The sequence below is a fragment of the Neolamprologus brichardi genome, chromosome 6 (genome assembly GCF_056152115.1).
Source record: "Neolamprologus brichardi isolate AB-2024 chromosome 6, ASM5615211v1, whole genome shotgun sequence".
NCBI classification, from domain to species: domain Eukaryota; kingdom Metazoa; phylum Chordata; class Actinopteri; order Cichliformes; family Cichlidae; genus Neolamprologus; species Neolamprologus brichardi.
The window spans coordinates 4,689,660-4,711,411 of record NC_142109.1 but is presented as its reverse complement, the minus strand read 5'-3'; the positions used below and the strand labels follow the sequence as shown (position 1 = coordinate 4,711,411).

At 38.9% G+C, this 21,752-nt stretch overlaps 1 long non-coding RNA gene across 1 annotated transcript in view; it reads right to left on the bottom strand.

Moving 5' to 3' along the window:
* The window catches only part of LOC102799068 (uncharacterized), a 277,982-nt gene that overhangs the window by 96,903 nt on the left and 159,327 nt on the right, over nt 1-21,752 (bottom strand). Inside the window, exon 3 of the long non-coding RNA XR_437403.3 lies at nt 16,573-16,627. This is a non-coding gene — a long non-coding RNA (uncharacterized LOC102799068). The remainder of the gene's footprint in view (nt 1-16,572; nt 16,628-21,752) is intronic.

Genomic DNA, 21,752 nt, shown 5'->3' with positions numbered 1-21,752 from the left:
AAAATGTAAGTCTGTATTGTTGTTGTATGTGCTGTATTGCCATTGTTGCTCTTGTGTACAAGACCTTGCTCTATTAAAAATTTAACAGTGACCGTGGAACTATTTTAGCAAATCACTTATTTACTACTATTTTTTTGTTCTTTTCATCAAAGAGCTGTCCCTGAGCAGTCTACTGTTTTCTCAATCAACTGTCAGCACTGATAAGATCCTGGATCACTAAGGAATAACTACAAAGACGCAGGAGGCATGGTCCAAAAGGTGTCTTTGACTGTTAAGAAAGCAGTGCAGTGCAGGGCCTTCCTCTCAAACTGTTATCCCATAGTAAAGGTGTCATTAGTAAATTAGCAGTGCGCTTGATTGATATTGTAATAGGCTAATCAATAACACTGCAATCTCTTCTGGTTACTGATGCATACGGTGCACCACCTGCCAAGTTTCTCTCTTTTGCTCCACCTCCTGCTTACTCTATTTTTATTAAGCTATTTCTCATTTTGCTGACTACTTTACTGTCGTATCTTTTCTGCAATGCCCCTGCTGCTGCCGTCACCCCTACGTCTCCATCTCTGCAGAGTTTAGACTTAAGTACATTTACCTTTATGAAACTGATAAAACAAAGGTAGGGTATAAAATATAAAAACTCCTTGGGGCTAACTAAAACATTTCAACTCAAATGGAACATTTCTAAACACAAAGGCACAGGAAACATTATAAATGATGAATGAATGAAATAAAGTGCTCATGCAGTTAAATAAACAGCCAAGCATTGCACAGATATTCCTGAAAATGCACTGGGGCTATAATGCTCCTTTTTTGTTTGGTGTTTTTTACATATGCACATGATTACAACCAAAGTACAATTAAAGCTCACATATCATCCAAGAAAATATATATACTTCACTAATGCAGAACAGCAAGGTTGTGTAGTGACGAAGTAAAAGTGTGATGGGCGCATATGTTGCACATGCAAACTAAAGGCCAGATTTACTAACAGTTTATTAGATAAACAGTTGAAGGAGTTTCCTTTACAGGGTGCAAAATCTTGGGAAGAAAATGTTTAAATTATTCAACCAAATGATTCACGGCAACAACAGTTTACTGTAAATTGTTGCTGAGCACAGACAAAATCATATCCTTTGTTGAGCCCCGTGTGGTTGTGACAGAATGGTCAGAGTGTGAGAGGGAGATGTCAGAATCAGCATGCGACTAGAACAGCAGCGCGTTGCCAAAATCTTGGCTCTGTCATGTAACTCTTTACTGAGTCTTTTCTCTGAAACTTAAGAGCCCGGCCCAGCATATTACTCCTCGTCAGATTGGTATTTTGATGTAACAGAACACAAGAGTGTCTGGAAGGAGGGAAGAATCTCAAGACACAAGGATGTGTCTTATAATGGTTTATACAAACAGCCAAGTTCATTTTTATTTTTGCAGTGTTTCAGATTTAGAAAACACTCTGCATGTGTTTTCTCAGCAGTGCGCACACAGTAAGTGACAAATAATACTTAACTAGCATCAGCTCACTCACAATACTGTGCAAAAGTCTTGAACCACCCCTCATTTGTTAATTTAATAATTCCAAGGAGCCAGAAATCATTTGAAATGGTTTTGAGCAAACGATAATAGTACCTCACTATTTTCAGAAGATTTTGTTTGCTAGTTGGTTAAGCAACTTAATACTGAAATAATTCAAGTATAAAAAGTAACCAAACTCAGTTTAGTTGTTACTAGAAGCATGTCGCACAAATAAATTACTCCAACTTCTTCAGTTGAATCTATGAAAATTGCCAAAGATAACACAGTTTGACATAAAAATAGTATTTCTGCACCAACAAGGAGATTCCCAAAAAGCTACTAGCTAGACATTTGGCATATCTGAACATGATGTGCAGTGTAGCCTTAAAAGATTTGAGGAAACTGGACAAATAGAGGTCGAAAGAAGAAAAGGCAGATCTAAAAAACTATATACAGTAAATGGTCAATATTTGAAGCTCGTGTTCTTAGGAAACAAATACTAGAAAAAGACCTGACACAGGGCCTGAGTCATATATCAGACCAGTCAGTCTGACTTCAAGGGAGCTTTATCAGAAATGGACAAGAAGTTCTTAAGGAACATGAACAAATTGAAAAGGCTCAGGTATGCTAAAATTACACAACAACTGCACTGAAAAACAGGTCTTATGGAGTCATGAACACAAATTTGAGATTTTTCATTAATATGCATGGAGGCGGTTGGGAGAGAGACACAACAGTAAGTGTCCACAGCCATGTCTGAGTTATGGGCTTACAGAGAATACCTGTTTCAGTCTACCGTACCCCGCACAGTCCCCAGATTTTGTCATCAAAAATGTACAAAAAAGTGCTCATACTATATTTGTTATCAGATTACTCATTCCCTTTACCCCATTATCAGGTCTACTCATTTTTATCCCATTAACTTGGGTTGCACCTTGTACAATGTTGGTCACTGCTTGGCTTTGTTTATAAGTTAGCATATAGTTCCTAGATCACCTGGAGACCTTCTATTTTTGCCCAATTTACTAAAACTAGCTCTTAAGAATATCACAGCATTACCATCAAAGCATAGACTTCAACCCTGAAGCCAGCAATGCTGTACTCAATCAGTTTGTCATCTCCTCTGCTTTATGCATAACTTGCATACGTGCAGTAAATGGACTTGATGAATTCCTTGCATGGTCACAACAGCCTTCTATTCATGACATTTTATTACTTTTTCACCCCAGAGATGGTGGGAATTTCAGGACACTACTCTGCAGCAGATGAACAGCTCATTTAGAAGACACAGCAGGAATAATAAAAGCTCTGTGTGTGTCAACCAATTCATGAATAACAGCAGCATACTGCATGCAATGAATATTAAGTACTGGTATCAGATATACGGGAGACCTACTATGACAGAGGAAAACAGGGGATTTTAGCAGGGAAGAAGAGGTGATGAAGAGCCTGCCACAGACAAATTTCACAGCAGTGGCTTACTTACAGCTGCAGTCACATGTTGGCTCATCGCATAAACAACAGCCCACACTCCACACATGTATGCTCTCTCTTTTGCTCTCTCGAATGCATCAACACACACACACACACACGCAGCTTGAATACTATGAGTTCGTTATGCTGAAGTAGAAGCAGGCCATTTGAGAAACACAGTCTTTGCCTGCTTTCATAATCAGACAAACATTCAAACATTAGCATCAGTTTATTCGAATGTCCTTAACTAGATAAACGTCACATAAAGTATTCAACTCACTCAGTGTTTGTAAATTGGCTTTATTGGATCTCAGACTCTGATTAGCATCGTTACTGTGTACTCACATTGTGTTTATGCTGAAAGTACCAACGCCTCGTCGTGACGCCTAAGCAACACTTCAGCTGAAGAAAAGGCAAAAGTATTTTTCTAAGTCAGCTGTTTTTAAATACTCCAAGCTTGATTTCTAAAGAATGGTGTTATAAATGAGAACTTAAAGGGGACATGACACGCTCCACATATAAAGGCTAATTTACACCATTGAGCCCTGCTCTCAAAAGCTGACACAGATGTAACCAGGGGCGATTTTAGCCCATTTTTGGGGGTGCTTCACCCACTTTTTTTTCCACAATATTTCCTGTTTATGTGACACACTACTAAAAATGTAAAAAGATTACAGTACTTGGTTGAAATGTAACATTTCAACAACAAAAGTATAGATCCCCCCCCCCCCCTTCCTCCCAAAATGGTTTGTTCCAGCTTGCCTCTCCCCTCCTCTGGCTCTAGCGCCCTTGCTGCTAGAGCGATGGTGGCTGAGACGCAGCGGAGCGGAGGTGTAAGTGGCTTAAAAGTGGCTTAAAACAGGACATATTAGCTGCATTTAACCTTCAGTTACTCTTTATATAGTTAGGTAGGAGTCAGACCATGTTTCTTTTTAACTGAAAAACATTACACCAGGTAACCTGCAGTGTTGAAAACGACGATGTTTGCTACCCTACAATCCGTCCTGCTCTGTAGTAAAATCAGCGACATTTGACCGTCCTGTTGCTCCCATTGAAATGTATACAGCCTATTTAAAATCTAAAACTTAAAATTGTCCGTAGCCTGCTGTTGTTACCACTGTCCTGTTTGAAATGGATACTGTGGCGTAGGTGTGGTCTCTGGCCGGCTACAGAGGAGGGGTGACGCAGTGAGCTCCCGGGGCGGCGCAGGGGCGGGGTGAACAGGTGTGCTGAGAAGTGAAGGTGATTGTCACTCTTTATATGTTCGCAGTGACAGTCGGAGGCGGAAGAGCGGACGTGACAGCAGAGAGCGGGAGTGACTGTGTCCCAGTGAACTGAAAACCACAGTATTAATAAAAGTATTGCTGTCCTCACACCTGTGTCCTGTGGATGCTTTACAGGACAAACGTTACAGATACTAACTAGCTAACTGACTGAATGCCCATTAACCTTATAACTCCTGTTGTGTGTGTGTGTGTTTGTGTACAGAGAGACAGCCTGGTTCATAATGGATATAAGGAAGTTTTTTCAAAAAAAGGAGCCACATTCAGGTAAAAGTGTAAAATCAAATGATCCATCAATCAAGAATAATGTTGGATCAGTGTTTAAATATTTATATCTTTTATTAGATGTTCATGTGGTTTGGTTATTTGCCTTTTGGTTGAAAGTACACTGAGAGAGGACTTTTTGTTAGCAATCTTAAAAATATTTTCTTCATATTAATGTAATTTTTCATCTAATTGAATACAATCTATTTGTGTATGATTGTCAGTCCAAAGAGGGAGAGGGGAAAGAGGGGAACGTGAGGAGAAAGTACAAGATCAGGAAGAACCAGGTAAGAAAACAGACAGGGAACAGTGACAGGCACAACAGAAACTGTTAAATTGACAAAGAGAAAAAAACTAATTTTACTCACACAATCAGGAAGTTGTGTCCTCCCTATATTAAAGCTGCTATACAGAATCTGCAAAACAAACTGGGTTGTAACATTTTTGAACCTCTTTAACAACATTCCAACATAACATTATATATAACCATATAACCATTATCATTGATTGGGGAGATTAAAATTAATGATATATTTTTATGTAGTTCAGCCACAACTCTACTGAAACCTCAGCCCGTAATAGGTAGGCCAACTTTTGGACCGTACAGTACGTACGGTCGCAGTACGTACGGTCGCAGTACGTACGTAAAGAGAAGCAGAGTGCTCTGTTTATATTCTAAAAATGTTTTAAGCTAGCTTGTTTCAAAGATTCTGTACTGCAGCTTTAAATGTTTTCCAAAAGCACACATACACTTAATCAGAGTTTCTCAAACTTTTTACAGTGTGTACCACATGATTAAAAAATGTCAAGCTCTCCTAAGTACCACTCTGAAAGCATGAAACTCATAAATCTTACAACACAAAATTAGTATTATTAAATTAGTCAAATTAGTATCTGCAGTAAAGATTTTCTCATGCATTGTATACGTTCTACCACAGGCAAAGTTGCCTCTATTTTTTTTTTTTTTTTCGTAATTTTGTAATAATTTATTTGTAATAATTTATTCTGTTTTGGGAGTGTTTTTTTATGCGTCTGTATTGGATGCATAACTGATGCAGGGACTGACAGAGACAGGGAAGAAGTCTCATTTAGGGCTGGGTATCGTCATTGTTTTCTAGAATCGATTCGATTCGATCCACGATTCGATTTGATTTGATTCAATTCGATTTAAATCTGGGAAATTTTGCTTCAGACTGTCAGGAATATTATAATTCAGATCAGTACATTTACATATTTTTGTATCTATAAAAAGGAAGCTGACACTCACAAGACTTTATCAAAGGTGTAAACATCACAGCAGATGCCTTTGTGTCAAAGTAGCTGAAGATAAAACACAGAAAAACATGAAGGTGATTTTCCTGGCCTGGGATATTATAAAAATATTCTGCAGTACATCAAAAACGAAAGCAAAGCTGTGCATGAAGTGTGGTGGAAGCAAAACAGCAAAAGTCAGAGGGAATTCATGGCGATGTTTTTGTGAAGTGTAGTTTGGATCTTCTTTTGCTGCTGGTTCAGTCAGTATTGTTTGGAGAGAGATCAAACTAACAGCTTTAGAATCAGCGCAAAAAGGGCGTAAACACAAAGCGCGAAACATCGGAATCGATAAATTTAATCGATAAATCGATCATCAAAACCCACCCCTCGTCTCATTGTGACAAGTAAAGTGTATCTTGGCTGGCTGGGCAGCTCTCTGCGTGCTCAGCACCCCCAAAGCTTTGATCCTAGAATCGCCCCTGGATGTAACACTGCAACAATGAAATAAGTGCTTAAAGAAAAATGTTTAGTGTTACACACTATCAGTACGGAACGTGTCATCATGTGGTTGGTTGGTTGCAGCTAATAGACTTACATTAGTTTATGTTAGCTAACTAGTGGAGGTGGGGACTAATAGGAAGATCAGATTTGCGTTTCCCCAGTTTTATTTTAAGAAATGAAGGATATGCTCTCGACTTTTAATCTCTGGCTCTTTAGCAGTAATTGGCTGTTTGCTGTTTGGTTAGCAGCACTCAAACTGGAAATTCCAGCTGTTAACCATAATGTTTGGGTTTTTTAAGCACTGTTTGAGTCAGGTGACAGATTATTCGCCAGACCTACAGAAACTGATTTTTCCTCCTCTGGCCAAGTGTACTGAGAGGGGAAATCAGCTGATGCTATCAGTGCTATTTTATGCAATAAAATAATCTTTGCCTTTCCAAGCAAATCCAGACAGTTTACAACAAAACAGCCCACTATATGCACATCACACCACAAAGACAACTAAGCTTCTTACCAAAGTATGATCGGTAATCCTATCAGCACGTTTGCAGGGAAGGAAAGTAAATTTTTTGGAAGGACATGTTGATCGTGGTAGGATTCCCATTCATCTTCGGTAAGAAATGCAGGTTTTTGCTGTGATACCCAACTGATTGCGCAGCTCAGTACCTGGCCTGGTGAGGAAAAAGCTGGAGTGTGGACTCCAGTTTGTCAGTCTGGTGACAAGCTCTCTTTCATGCAGTCCTCATTTATAAAGTGCTTTAAAAAAGGAACACTACAGCTAACAGCTGGATTTTCCCGTTTGAGTCCAGCTTTGCAAACAGCGAACAGCCACTTACTGCTACGGAAACAAATGCTTTTAAAACTTTAAGCATTTATTTCTTAAATCCAGCTACACAGACAAAGTTATGTCTGTTTCTGAGAAGAGGGCCCCATGGTGTAAATCAGCCTTTATATGTGTAGCGTTTCATGTCCCCTTTAAACCTTATGCCAAAGGATATGAGGGGAAGATGAGAGTCTGTGCACACCCACACAGTAGGAAGTCAAAAAAGTACAAACCTCTGTGGGGTTAGACCATTGGGTCATTAAAGTAAGTTGTGTACAATGTACTTCAAATATGAATCCTAATACAAATAATGATGCAGGAGGGCTTTTAGAATAAATAATTTATACATTTAAATAATAGAGACTGCAGCAGAGAGAACTTAATCTCACCTAATCTATAACAGATAAAATCTCTCTTTAGCATTGCAAAGATAATAGGAGGTCAAAGCAAGTACTATCCACATATCAAACCAATTTCACAGGTACAATAAGCAACTGTCTAAAAGTTTGCTGTGCACCAGCACCACTACCACAAACAATGGCTTTGTTTAAAATTCAAAACCGATTTGCAAAATGTTGGGACGCTGTATAAAATGTAAATAAAAAGTGCCATGATTTGCAAATCTCATGACTCATATCTCATTCACCCATCTTTACCTGAGAAACTCTCCCTGTTTAACATGTTGCTGTCTTCATATTCAAAATATATTTTCTTGGTTTTAAACATTTGATGTCTTTTCTGTTATATTGTGAATAAAATATATGTTTACATTTTACAAACCATGTCAACTGTTTAAAAGTTGCTAAGACATGCACGAATGTCTTTAACCACATTTATTAAGTCGTGTATATAAGTGGTCCTTTTTCATTTCCCAATGACTTTTATAAGTCATTGGGAAATTCTTATATGTGAGACCAATATGCATATATGAGACTCAGTTCCACTCCTATCATATCGCCATAATTGGATGTAGAAACTGAGAAAGTTCCCAATTTGCATATAAAAATACCTGCACCTCAAGTTATTACACATGGCAGCAGCAGAGAAGAGGTAAGATTTGTCATTTTCTCTATTTTCCAAATAATTCAAGAAAAGGAAGGTATTTCTTTATTTTTAATTTGGTGATTTTTTTAGTTCTGGTCCTAAGAAATGAATCCAGGCAATAACTAATTCAGGTTAAAATGAACAGAAGCCATAAACTTTACAAGTTCAGAACAAAACGGATAAAAAAGACACAAAAAAAGAGAAAGAAATGGTTGGACCTCAAGCAAGAGCCTATAAAGTGTATCAGTTCACAGGTCATTATGTGCATCTGCAGCACTGTATGTAAATAGCACTAACAATCAGGGCCGTGCAGAGAGGTTTAAAGGGGCGGGTGCTCAAAGTTAAAAAGGGGCACATTGAACCAGGCTGAATAACAGCAACACACATTCATCAAGAATCTAATATGGGCAACAACGCAAAGCAAACGTAGCCGATGTTTTACCTGATGGGTACAATGTAGCTATTGAGGGGTTTCTGCTGCTCCTGCTGCTGATAGTGTTGGAGGGCAGGGCTGTGTTGATCTGAGACTGTAGACATTAAAAAGTCCATAGGAGAGATGGTAGCTGATTAAACAAGTGTCATGAGATAATAACAAAATGCAAAGATTGGTGACAGCGCTTGGAACCATAAGGACACAAAAAACTGTGAGAAATAATTTAGGCTCTGCAATGAAATAATGTATTTATGATGATTCCATTTGTTTCACTATCCACTCTGTGCAGGAGCAAAGCTTATTACATTTTTAAACTGTAGAGATACAATAATTTTACTGTTGTAAAATCCAAATTTTGTCTTATTTAAAAGATAAATCTAATATAATCTGCTTCTTAATGGATGTTCTTTAAAATACAGCGTGTGTTTTTTAATATATTATAATTATAATAATGCATAATTATGTGGACATGCATATTAGATCGTTTTTAGTGAAATATAATCCCTCCAGAAAGGCAGGAAAAGCCCGGAAACTTACTTTAAATATGTTCCCTAAAACGGTGGACAGAGCTACAGACCCATGACAGCCTTACACAGCTAGCCAGCAGCTATGACCAGTAGTGATGGGTCGTTCGCGAACGAAATGGCTCTTAGAGCCGACTCTTTGAAGTGAACGACGCGAGCCGGCTCCTTATTGGGAGCCGTGAGGTTTTTTTTTTTTTCTTTCTCTCACCCTCTCTCTCGCCCTTTTTTCCGCTAAACTCCGCATGCGCGGCCTGTACTTTGCGCTGGGCAGAGGGGGGAGGGGCGTTCGTTACACTCGCAGTAGCACAGGAACAGAGCCAGAGAGAAAGAGAGCGAGGGACAACAACATCACATTAGAAAGGTATAGTAATCATCCACTATTTTCAGTTGCAGATGATAAAGGATTCAGAAATCACGCAGGCCCATATGACAGAGAATGTGCATCTTCTTTTTGTTTTAATATTTTAATTTATATTTAATTGTGTTGTGGTTTGCAGTGTTTTGTGTTATTTCACATTAAATTTGTTTAAAAGGAAAAAGCTGAAAATTTAAATAGTTAAAAGTTTAAAATGTAAATAGTTGTTTTTTGTATTATATGATTTATTTATTACATTTTATGTGGAGTGAATAAATAAATTATATTTAAGGTGGACCTTAGAGACAAAGCACGTACAAACTCCAAAACGCGTAAAAACTTCAAAACACGTAAAATCTCAGAAGCACGTACAAACTCCAAAACACGTAAAAACTCAGAAGCACGTACAAACTCCAAAACACGTACAAAAGACAACAGAAGTGCTCCAGGTTTCTAGGGCGCAGTGTTGAGCTTTTGTTACCTAGTGGCTACACAAGCCAGGAAGTATCAACAACTGGATTTGGTGTGTGGTAGTAACAGGTAAATGAACTTTTTTTAAAAATTATTAGAATAAATATGAGTGCTTGTCTATAAATACACAAACAATACACACATGTTTTCAATTGTGTAATTTAAGTGATCTGGGTAGCTCTGTTTTGGAAGTTCAGTAAATGCTAGAAATGTGTTTTGGAGTTTGTACGTGCTTTTTGGAGTTTGTATATGCTTTAGAGTTTGTAAATGCTTTGTCTCTAGGGGCCATATACAAACATATATAAATAAAACCACTTTTTTTACATTAGTAATTCCTTTTCTGCATAATTTTATATTATTGTTAATGATTAAATAATTAAAGCAACAAAACAACCTGAAGAGCCGGTTCGGAGCCGAAAGAGCCGGCTCTTTTTAGTGAGCCGAGCCGAAAGAGCCGGATCTCTAAAAAGAGCCGTAAATCCCATCACTAATGACCAGCACTACTTGTGCAGTTAATAAAAGGACAGGTAATGTTTGTCGCGCTGTTGCACACACAGCACGCTCGTTTGTTTCAGTTCGTCAGTTGCAACAAGACAACTTACCAACGTGTACATAATAAGCTAATACTCCTGTGTGCTTTACACTACAGTGTACGCTGTACACCTACTTACTGGTTTTGTCGCATCTGTCTTTATCTCTGAGTTAACTTGTGTTTCTCCTACAGCTCCGGACCGCAAAAAATGCGCGTGCCTTTGTGAGCTCGTTCCCGGCTCGTAACCAGCGCGTTCTGCCGTCAAGGGCGATCATTGGTTAAATGTGATCATGTGACTGATGCAAGCCAGATCCTTTTATTTAGCAAAACTGTGATTAATAGTTAAATATTATTGTTGAGGGGCACAGACAGGACTCCGCACGCACACACACATTAAAAAAATAATAATAATATTTTTCAAAAAGTTGCCTCAACAAAAGGGCACTTTGGGCACCCATCAGGAAAGGGGCGGGTGCTCAAGCCCCTCTAGCCCCCCCCCCCCTCTGCACGTGCCTGCTAACATTTGTTAAGAAAATTAGTATAAAATAGGGTTTAATGTGATGCTGGCCAACCTTTTGCAGCTATAGCAATTTCATCTCTTCTTCAAAGGCTTTCCTCGAGGTTTAGGAGTATTTATCGGATTTTTGACCATTTTTCCTGAAGTACATTTGTGAGGTCAGACACTGATGTTGGATGAGAGGACCCAGCTCTCAGTCTAAGCTCTAATTCATCCCAAAAGTGTTCTATCAGGTTGAGGTCCGGACTCTGCACAGGCCAGTCAAGTTCTTCCACACCAAACTCACTTATTCATGGACCTTGCTTTGTGCACTGGTGTGCAGTCATGTTGGAACATGAAGGAGCCCAAACTGTTCCCACCATGTCACTGCTGTAGTGGTCCAGTTGCTCTACAGAACTACATTGCACTTGGTGATGTAAAGCTTGGATGCAGCTGCTCATCCATAGAAACACATTACATGAAGCTCTCTACACACAGTTGTTGAGGTAATCTGAAGGCCACATGAAGCTCGGAGGTCTCTGGTTATAAACTTTGCAGAAAGTTGGCGACTTCTGCGCACTATGCCCCTCAACATCCGCTGATCCGCTGCTCTATGATTTTCCATGGCCTACCAATTCCTGGCTGAGTTGCTGTCATTCCCAAACACTCCCACTTTGTTATAATACCGCTAACAGCTGACTGTGGAATATTTAGTAGTAGCATATAAACAACATCTAATCTAATCTAACATTCTGAATACAGCCATCAACACTATTATTATGAAAATATCTGTGTTTGGCTTATGTTTCTTGGGCTCAGTAATCTTATTTAAAAATATGACTAAAAGCTTTGAAATTCATTAAACCAAAGCTATGATGGATGCCACTGATGACAGGATATAAGCAGATAATTACAATAAGACCACAAAATATCTGAGAGTGTGTGAGGAAAAATCAGTTTGAGGAAAGTTAGTCTCATTAAGTCAATTTGAAGTAGGCTGAAGAATCGAATCAGTGTCCCCGCACAACATGAGCCTTTAAAACATTTTATCTTCCCTCCAGCTGTAGGTGTAAATACACTGTTAATATGCCTAAGTTATTTCATTTTGTACAACTTCCCCGTTAGGACAGAAAAAGACTAAAATTGTGTAACGGTGCTTTATTTTTAGCCGATTTTGGCTTCAATCTCTTCTGTCCTCCTCAGTTCTTGCTCTCCTTCTTCATGCATTTATCCTCTGTGCCTCACTCTCTAGGTCCCTTGCATTTGTTCTCCACATCTAGCTCCTCTAAGTCATCCCCAGCCTCTCTCCGCCTCACCCTTCTTCCTCCTGTAGTCTAGCTTCACACCTCATTGCGGCCACAAATCTTTCACAGCTCTCCTCTTCCTTGACTTATCTCGTCTTGTGTCCTCGTTTTGCTGCATCTTCTTCCTACTCCCCTTTTTTTAATCTCCGTCTTTGCTTCCTTTTCCCCTACACTTGGTTGAAACATTAAACTCTATATTGTGTATAAATTCTCTCCAACTTGATGAAGGGGTAAAGGACAGACAGTTACACCTTAGTATTTTTATAGTTGTAGTTTGTAGTTATATAAAACCATTATTTTTTAGGGTTTTTTTTTCTTTAGTGGACTTTTCTGTTTTAGAGGACATGGATAATGATGGATTTTTCTACTATATGCAGGACTTGAAGCTAACACCTAGCTACAAATCTAAAGCTACCATGTTCTTAACTGAGAAGGGTTTTATTTTAGCTTTTAAGCTCTTCAAGAGAAAATTCACTAATTGGAGGCAAAGCACTTAATGCTTCAGTGTTAAAACGGGCTAAAGCCATTTTGTTTGGAACAGTCAATTTGTACAAATTGGCTCTTTATTACTCAGTATATAATTAATACAAGGCAGTTTGAGCTGCATTGTAAAAATGTACTAGCTATAAATCTTCACTGCTTATTTGCCTACAGTTCACCTTCTCCATTAGTTTGCACTCATCTTGAGATTTTCTGCTCTACTGTACATTGCAAATTCTATTCATACATTATTTTGTTGCATGAACCCAGGACCGTGTAATAATATGGAAGATTAAAATAAAAACCCTAGATGATTAGAGTTCAACTTAAATTGGAATTTCCTTTTAAATAATATTCTCATATATCTTCATTTGAAAGTTTGACCTCGGCCTGCTACTTTCTCATTTCGCTCTTTGGCAGTTTTATTTATTTTTTCCCTGATAGCGGTTGGTTTCATATGAGCCAAGGTCTGTTGGCTTTTTGATAGCTCATATCTTCCCCATCTTCACCTTCTCATCTGTCTTTTTCATCTCTATCAATGCCCTTTTCATTTCCCTACACATTTAAAAACCATCAGTCTCCATCACATCTCCTGACTTCCACCTGTTGTTTGCTTTAATTCCCGTGCTACACATCAAATACTCTGAGCGAGTCATGTCACATCCTCTGTGTGGAAACTGTCCAGCCCTGATCCACCACTGGCCCTGGCATAAACTGAGCTTGACATTTCCTTGATATGTGCTTCAGGCAGTAACAGCACTTACTTTACACGTACAGGACTGTACAGATGTATTAGATGTCTTTTAGCTGTTTAGATTATCTTTGACACAATGTCATCAGACGGGCAAGTTTTTGGACCTAAAGTCTTTCTGCAACTTGACAATAACACCAATCGTTTACACAATCTATTTGACCACTCTACTTTTCTAATGTTTCTAAAAACTGGCTAAAATGTTTTTTTTTCCCAAGACTAAAAATAAAGATAAAGGCAAAGTGAATAAAATTACTAAAAGCAGTGGGTCAGTGAGAAACAACTAGGTTCTAAAATAACCATAAAAATAATAATAATCCGTTTAGAAGAGAGATATATAACTGAACTTCAAAAATGAGATTTGTGCAAGATATTTGGAAGTGGGGCCATTTCGTTTTAGTTTTTCTCCCTTCTTTGATGACAACACACATGTGGACAAAAATATATAACACTTAAATTAGCCTTGCTCAATTTCCTGCCATATAGTTATGTCATTCATGACAAAATAGAAGAAGCAAGCAAGAGAGTGGAGAAAGAAAACAGAACAAAGGAAAGTAGAGTGGGGCTTGTAAAATGATTTGGGGGTCTTTTAGAGGCCAAACCTTCACTAGATACTGAAAAAAGGTGACAATGCTGTAACCGACAGACTCAATGGACCAAACTAATTTTAAGTCATGACCTTAAGATTTTTGAGGTTGAGTCTAAATGCACCCATTTACTAAAGCCATTGGTGATGTAATGAACATAGTGATAGAAGCATGAAGCTGCTGCTATTTTAGCAAAACTTCTATGTAGACATGGCAGAAATATAAATTCAGCTGGTTTTTCTTCACACCTTCATATCTAACATGCCTAAACATTAACAATCAGGAAGCCAGCGTATTCATACATATGAATTCGGCCAGCAGATTTTTTTTTTTAAATCAAAGTCATGTAGTCCTTGTGTGCCATAATAATTGAATGAGAATCATTTTTCTATGATGTCATCAAAATGATTCATCTTCTGTGTTACAATTTTATTTAATCAAAAATGAATACCGCACAGCTGAACAGGCACAGTGGAAATGTGGTATGTGTAGAGTGGCGTTTCTTGATACAAACAAAAGGTTAATGATGCTTAATAGTTTCACCAAATTTACTTTAAATAATTACACACATCGCTGCCTGAGTCCCAATTTAAAGGCTAGATATTAGCAGCTTCTAATTCCCCACAGCATCAGGCACATAGCCCTTAACTGTATATCAGTTCAGGTCTGATACAGTTGGTTAATTCAGGAATAAGTCATTTCCAAGCTAGCTGGCGAATTGCTTGATTTTCATTGTTGTTCACTGCTGTGGTCTGGTTTGATAAAATCAACTCCCTTGATGCTTCTTGTTTGTGTTCTGTAGATGATTTTTCACTGCTGAACTTCTTTCAGTGGTTTCCTTTAGGGTTTGCCACAGCAGATCATCTGTCTCCATCTCCCCCTAACCCTAGCATCCTCTTCTGTCACACCAACACAAGCTGTACCGTCTATGTACTCGTTTCCAATCCTGCCCCACCTGGTCACTCCCAGTAAAAATATTAGCATTTTAACTCCACCTCCATCTCCACCTTCTGCCTCCAAACTATACATCAAAGCAGGAAATTGTTGAACACATTGTAACCCCTATAGACATGGTTACTAGTATTTTCTTGTTTTTTACCTGGTATTATTATTTCCGACACCCCTTGAACACACTTTGATTTTCTGTAGTTCATTGAATGCAACAAAAGCACGTTGCTGCATTAAGCTAGGCAAAACGGAGCAAGACACCCGAGAGCAATTAACAAGCTACACAAGGCCTTTATGTGTTTTACTCTCGACCAAAACCAGGCAGAGCGTGTGTTTGTTTCTTGGGAACTCCGACTGGTTTTTTTTGTGATCCTGGATCTGAAGTGGTTCTGGATATGGATGGCGAGCCAGACCCTGTGAAAACTCTTGGCGAATCCAAAAGCAGTGTGGCCAGCTGTTCTGGATGCAGGAGTAGAGCTACAGTCTGAATTACTTCGAATCGCAGGATTTCAGATAAGCAAGAGCAAAAACTGCTTACTTGATACGGATTGTTTCTCTGGGAAACTGTTGAACTCCCAATATCCTGCTCATCAGGAGTCAGGTCTAAAGAGACTTATTTTATTTTATTTTATTTTGTTGTTATTTTCAAAAGAGCGCTCTTCTCTGTTGATCTTGTGTTAATTTTCTATGCTGTTTACATTGGGTTATTGCACCACTGTAACATTGTAATAAATCTGCCGGCTGTTCAACACTCAATTCTCTCAAATTTATTTTACTCCTCTCGAATCTAGTCTATAAGCTTAACCCTACTATACTAAGCAGGTGTTACAACATCATAGAAATATATTGTTGGAATCTGGCATATTGATACTTGTTGTAGTTTTCAGATATACACATCTGCATACTGCCCTGGTTAGCTCACTGGATTATTTGTTTGCTGTGTGACATAATACTCAATATCAACGAAGCATCGCTATATTTCAAACTAACCACTGGCGAAAGAAGCTGCTGTTGGTCTGGCTGCCAAAGATGTTAAAGCTGTGCTAAAGCTTCTTGAATAATTGTATCATCTTCTGCTAAACTTAATTCAGAAGCATTTCTCACAATCATTGGTATAATGATTGGCAGCAGGTGAAGGTTGCTAACATTTTAATAATAAAAATAGTTAAAAATTTAGCTTTTTTTAGCTTTTTGTTTGACAGAAGTTTCATCACCACTTCATTAAAAAAATCAGTAACAAAAAGAGAGGTAAATGAACTGGTTCTTATATAATGCTTTTCTATTTAAACATTCAAAGTGATTCATACAACATGCCTCATTCACACAAGCACCTTTTTTCTATACTTAAGTGCTTTCTATTTAACATTCATACTCCAGTGGATGCATCACAGAACAAACTGGGGTTCAGCATCTTATCCAAGGATACTTTGACAGGGACTGAACCACCGACCTTCCAATTAGTGGATGATCCTGATCTGCATGATTTGCATGACAAAGCATGCAAGCAAGGGATGTGTCTCATGCATGGAGAAGAGCTTACCTGCACACGTGCACCTGGGTATAACACCTCAGCCAGCAACCCAAGAAAGAAGCACCTGCAGAGACAGTAATAAATAGTGAAGTGGGAGGTTAAATACATTCCAAGCAGAGCTGAGTAACTGCTTCTTTGATTTGGCCATAAATACCGAGGGACTGAGCACATACAAAAAACTCTAAGAACTTAAAAGTTTGGCTTTACTTTGGTTTAGGTTTTATGTTCACACAGTCCGGAGTGATGTACGTTTTCTGCCTTCTTTATTGATGGGAGGGGAGGGGAGAGGAAGGGAAGAGTGCAGATGTACAGAACAAAGATGGATGGTTGACTGTCGGGCAATCTTCTGTCGGGGTTATCTGAGGAGGCAGCTGAAAAGGCTGGCGAGAGAAATGACTTTAAGACTACAAGTTCTAAAACTCGCATTAGTCACACTCCAACTTTCCCTTTACACACACAGCCCAATTAACACTGAGAGATCTGCATAAAAGCAAATCAATTTCACATTTTATGAGTGATGTATAACTCAATTATGATACACAGATTTTATTTCTCCTTCCGAGGAAAAGTCTGGACAAACTCTAATTTATCTATTTTTAATTTAAGTTCCACCAACAATTAGTTCGGAAAGGAGTGAGATTTGGACAGGAGAGTAGAAGTTGTTGAACTGAGCACCTTTATTACTGTACTTTGGACCACTGCCCAATTGGCTGCTGGTTGAATATCAGCTGGCAAACCTCGGAGCATTATGTGAAAAAGAATGACAAACTGTTTTCCTTTCCTCCATTGAACTGCAGATACAAGCCTCCTCCATTTTTTGATAAGAAATATTTAACCCTATGTAGTCAATATCATACTAATCACTATAGAGTGATTGAGGTTTTGACAAATTCTTCCACCCCTTTTCCCTTCATCACACATCTAGGCCGATGAGGACAATGTCTTGAAACAGTACTTCAAATTCGGTTCTGGGTTTCTTAGAAAATGCAACAAGGTAACAAATATAAGACATTTTTGATTAAAAAGAAATGAAGCATGATATCAGATTGCAAAAAAAATCTTCATGCTTGCAAGTCCCCAAACAGTAAGTATGGCTGAGGGTAAACTAAAATCTGAACTGTTGCTGATTTCCATCTGTTTCCTCCTCCTTAGCTGGTTCCTACATCCTGGAACGTGTGCTTGTAAGTCAATCATGCTTAGCGTGGGTTACAAGATGTGGAATCAGATTGAGTTTGATTCCCTCTCACTCTGAAAAGGTCAAAGCAGGCAGAATGACAGGTTAACAAACCCCAGCTCAGTAAATGAGTGACTTAAATCCATGTGACCTTTGTTTACAAGCCTTGCTTTAATGGTTGCCATTGACAAAAACACCTTGATACAGTGCTGATACTTTTCAGTCTACGAAACAAAACAAAACAAACCCGTGTAGCGTGTGAGATTTGCGTCTGCTCCTGAAATTCAGACAAATTATGCCCAGTTTGTCAGGCCATTGAAGCTGCTGACCTGGCCAAGGTCATAAAAAGTCCCAGAGAATTAAATAAATAAATAAATGAATCATGAGCGCACTAATCCTTGACCTATGCTGAAATTGTTTTTTTAAAAATTGCTTAAGAATTCTGATAAAGAGAAACATGGATCAGTAATCATTGCTTTACAGTGCTATGCAGAAAGTCCCGGTCCACCTCTTTTCTTTAGATTTTATTCCAAGAAGTCAGGCTTTCTTATATAATTATTTTAATTTGCCAGAAGCAATAAATCTCTTCCAAAGGTTTTCTTTGAACATTGGCTGTTTTTTCTATTTGTTTTCAGTCCAGTACTTTTGTTTGATCATTTTCAGAGGATTATTTTTGTTTGTTAAACCACTTAATGTGGACCTATGAATCATTCAAGCATAAAAAAGGCACCTAACTTAAGGGATGAACCAGTGTTGTGTCTAGTCATTAAAGACAATATATCAAAGAACCAGTTTTAAATTGTATCTATGGATAATTCATTATCAGCAAGCTGCCACAAAAACATATATTCGGTTCCCATTTCTTTAGTTGAAGCTATGAAAATGCCAAAGATCACAGTTTGACAACCACAGACCGCAGTGTATCTTAAAAAAACAAAACAAAACTTGACAAATAGAGGAGAAAATAAGAGGCAGGCATAAAAAGTTTTGGACTGCAGCTGAGCAGTATCTGAAAGTCATGTCCTTAAGAAATAAGAAAACACCAGCAAAGATGCGTCACAGGACCTCAGAGATGCAAAAAATAAATAAATAAATAAAGAGAAAGAGTAAATACAGTCAGTTTTTTAACCACTATCTGGAAAGTGTCTGATTGCCAGTGCCCTCATTTTCCGCTGGATCCCAAACACACTGCCGGTGCAGTAAAACATCCTTTCACAGAACCACACAATGGGCTTCACAGAGCCCTAAACTCAGCATAGAAGAATATTGAAAAACATCTTGACAGGGAATGCATGAAGACACATCCACCATGCAAAGACGCGCTTCAGTGTCTGTCAGGAAGCCTCGAGAACTATTTCTAAAGACTACTTAAAGAAGGTACAACAAAGCTTGCCTAAGAGAGTTCAGGCTATATTGAAGAATGAAGGTGGTCATCTCAGATAGTGGGTGAAATCATGGCAGCTATGTTGATCCTGTTTATACCTGTTAAGTCCTTATATAGTTTTCTTTTTTAACCACGATCATTCTATAACCTTAACTCTTATCTTTTTTATGTACATTAAAGCACTGTAAAAGGGTCAGGGGCTCTGTAGGGACGTATGTCTGTGAAGGTTGGAAAGAAAAGCGTCTGGACTTCTTTGAGTTGCTTGAAGACGTTTCACCTCTCTTCCGAGAATCTTCTTCAGTTCTAAGGGTCCAATTGGTGGGGAGTCCCAGATTTAAACCCAGTGGGAGTTTCCCCCCAAAGAGGGACAAAGGACCCCCTGATGATCCTCTACCTAATCACATGAGCCAAGGTGTGAAAGTGGGTGTGGGTCCTAATCTTTCCAAGCTCCTTAGGCTCTGTAGGGACAAACACACAATGTGTGATTGGTTACATTATGAGGACTTCTTCGCAACCACAGTGCCACAAACGAGTGACGCTGTAAACTCTGTTCAGGTAGAGGATCAAGCAGTGAAGTCTTTTTTTTTGGACCAAGATAAACTTTCTGATACCTTTGGGCTCCTTTTTTCATGAGTCCGACATGGCTTGAATCACTTCAGTATCAGCATGCCGCCTTATCACCTGTCTGTGTAATTTGTCCCATTCCGATTCTGTCCCTGTAATTCCGAACTCACGTCACATGTGGATGCTTCCTTCCACTTTTCACACGAAAACAAGATAAGAAGTTTGGGTGCACCTCGTCTCTATTTTCAAACACTCTCCTGCTCCCTAAGTGCTCAGCGAACAATCAAGATTTTGCCGTGATAGCTTGCTTCAGCTCCAGGTTGCTATCTTGATTGCCATCCAAAACGCTTGTTTTTCTAATGGGAGTTGGAATTAATTTCTACCCTCCCGCGGTGCGAAGCAGAGAGTGAAGCAGTGCAGGTTGGCTGGCTACAAATGGAGGAAAAAAAACGATCTACTGAGACAGAGATGGGGGAAGATGGTGACATAAAAAGAAAACCAGAGAGACCAAAGAGGAGACAGAGGAAAACAGAAGGCGATTGAGATGAGTGACAGAGATTAGAAGGTAACAATCACAGAGACAGACTAAGCAAGGAGCAGTGTCTTAAAATTCTCCACATTGCCTCCATTTCGTTTACTGCCCTTACTGTGAGGGATTTTGTGTCTTGCCGCATGAGGGTGCCTTCAAATGTTGCACATAAAGATTCTTTTGATCATATCTGACAAAGCGTCTCTTTCTCTCTCCACCTATACCTCTGCCGTCAGCTCTCTATGCCACGCGCTCCTCAATGTCTCTCACTCATCGTTCTCTCATTAAGCATCTTTTCCCGCTGAGCTTTTATCACCTTTCTCCTCACATTTCTCTCTCTCTCCAATTTACTCATTTACTCCCTTCACCTCTCTCTCTCATATCCACCATCTTGGATGTTTTGGGGTTTTTTTCCCAGCCGCTCTTACCGCCCCTGCGTCCCTCCCTTGCCTCGCTCTGTGGCTCTCTTTCTCTACCACTTTGCGTCAATTCAATTTGACTCAATTCAGGTTGCTTTACTGAATCTAATGTTTGATGAAAGGTTTCTCCTGAAGCACACAATCGATTAAAATAAGGAAATAATGAACTGGCTCTTTTGTAGTTTCTGTGTGTATCCTTTAACAGTAAATCTTCTAACATGTGTGACTCAGTGCATTTTTCTAGGGGATTTGTCTAAATTCAGCTGTGCTATATAGACATAGCAGGGGAAGAATCCATGTTATAGACTCATGAGAGAAGAGAATTTTAAATTTGGAAAGACTGATAGAGAAATTAAACAAATATAAATATGGAAATATTTCTTGTCTTGGGGATCGATTTTCCCCATCTACCCTCTTAAATATTACTGTCCCCCCACCCACCTTCTTTTATAGCTCCATGGCTCTTTGATCTCATTTTGACTGAGGAGCATTAGGATCATTTGTATCTGAAGCATAAATGGAGCAAAACATGCTGTACCAAGCGTATAAATAAACACTGCTGTGTTGCCACTCTCTTGATCTGAGCCTAAATCTCCCTTCTCCTCATCTCTCTCCTCCTTCTTTATCACAGTCTAATTTTTTACACTTTTTCTTAGATGAAAGAAGATTAGCTTAAAGAGGAGAAACTAGCTCCGGTGACTCATTTTGATGACTCATAATCTTCATTTTATGTTGGCAGGAAGATGGCGCCAGTGTGTGCGGCTAGCCGCCTATCAGGCCTGATCGGATTTTTGTTTGCTATTGTTTTATTTTGTGTTTGTTGCCAAGACAACAGCTCTTATAGCTAGGGATGGGTACCGGTATCCGCACCGGTTCTGACATAAACGGTAGAAACCAGACCGAAAAGCAGCGCACATTTCGGTGCTTTATTTCGGTGCTTTTTTTCCTGAGATATACATACACATACATACACTTTGGATTCTAGCCAATCATTTTACCTTTCCGAGGATAGTAGGTAGGCCCAGGTACGTACGTTCTTTTAGAGCAGAGCTCCAGATTAAAAATGCCCGAGGTGAAGCGGTCAAAGTCTGGCTGTACTTCACAGCAAAAGATGCAAAC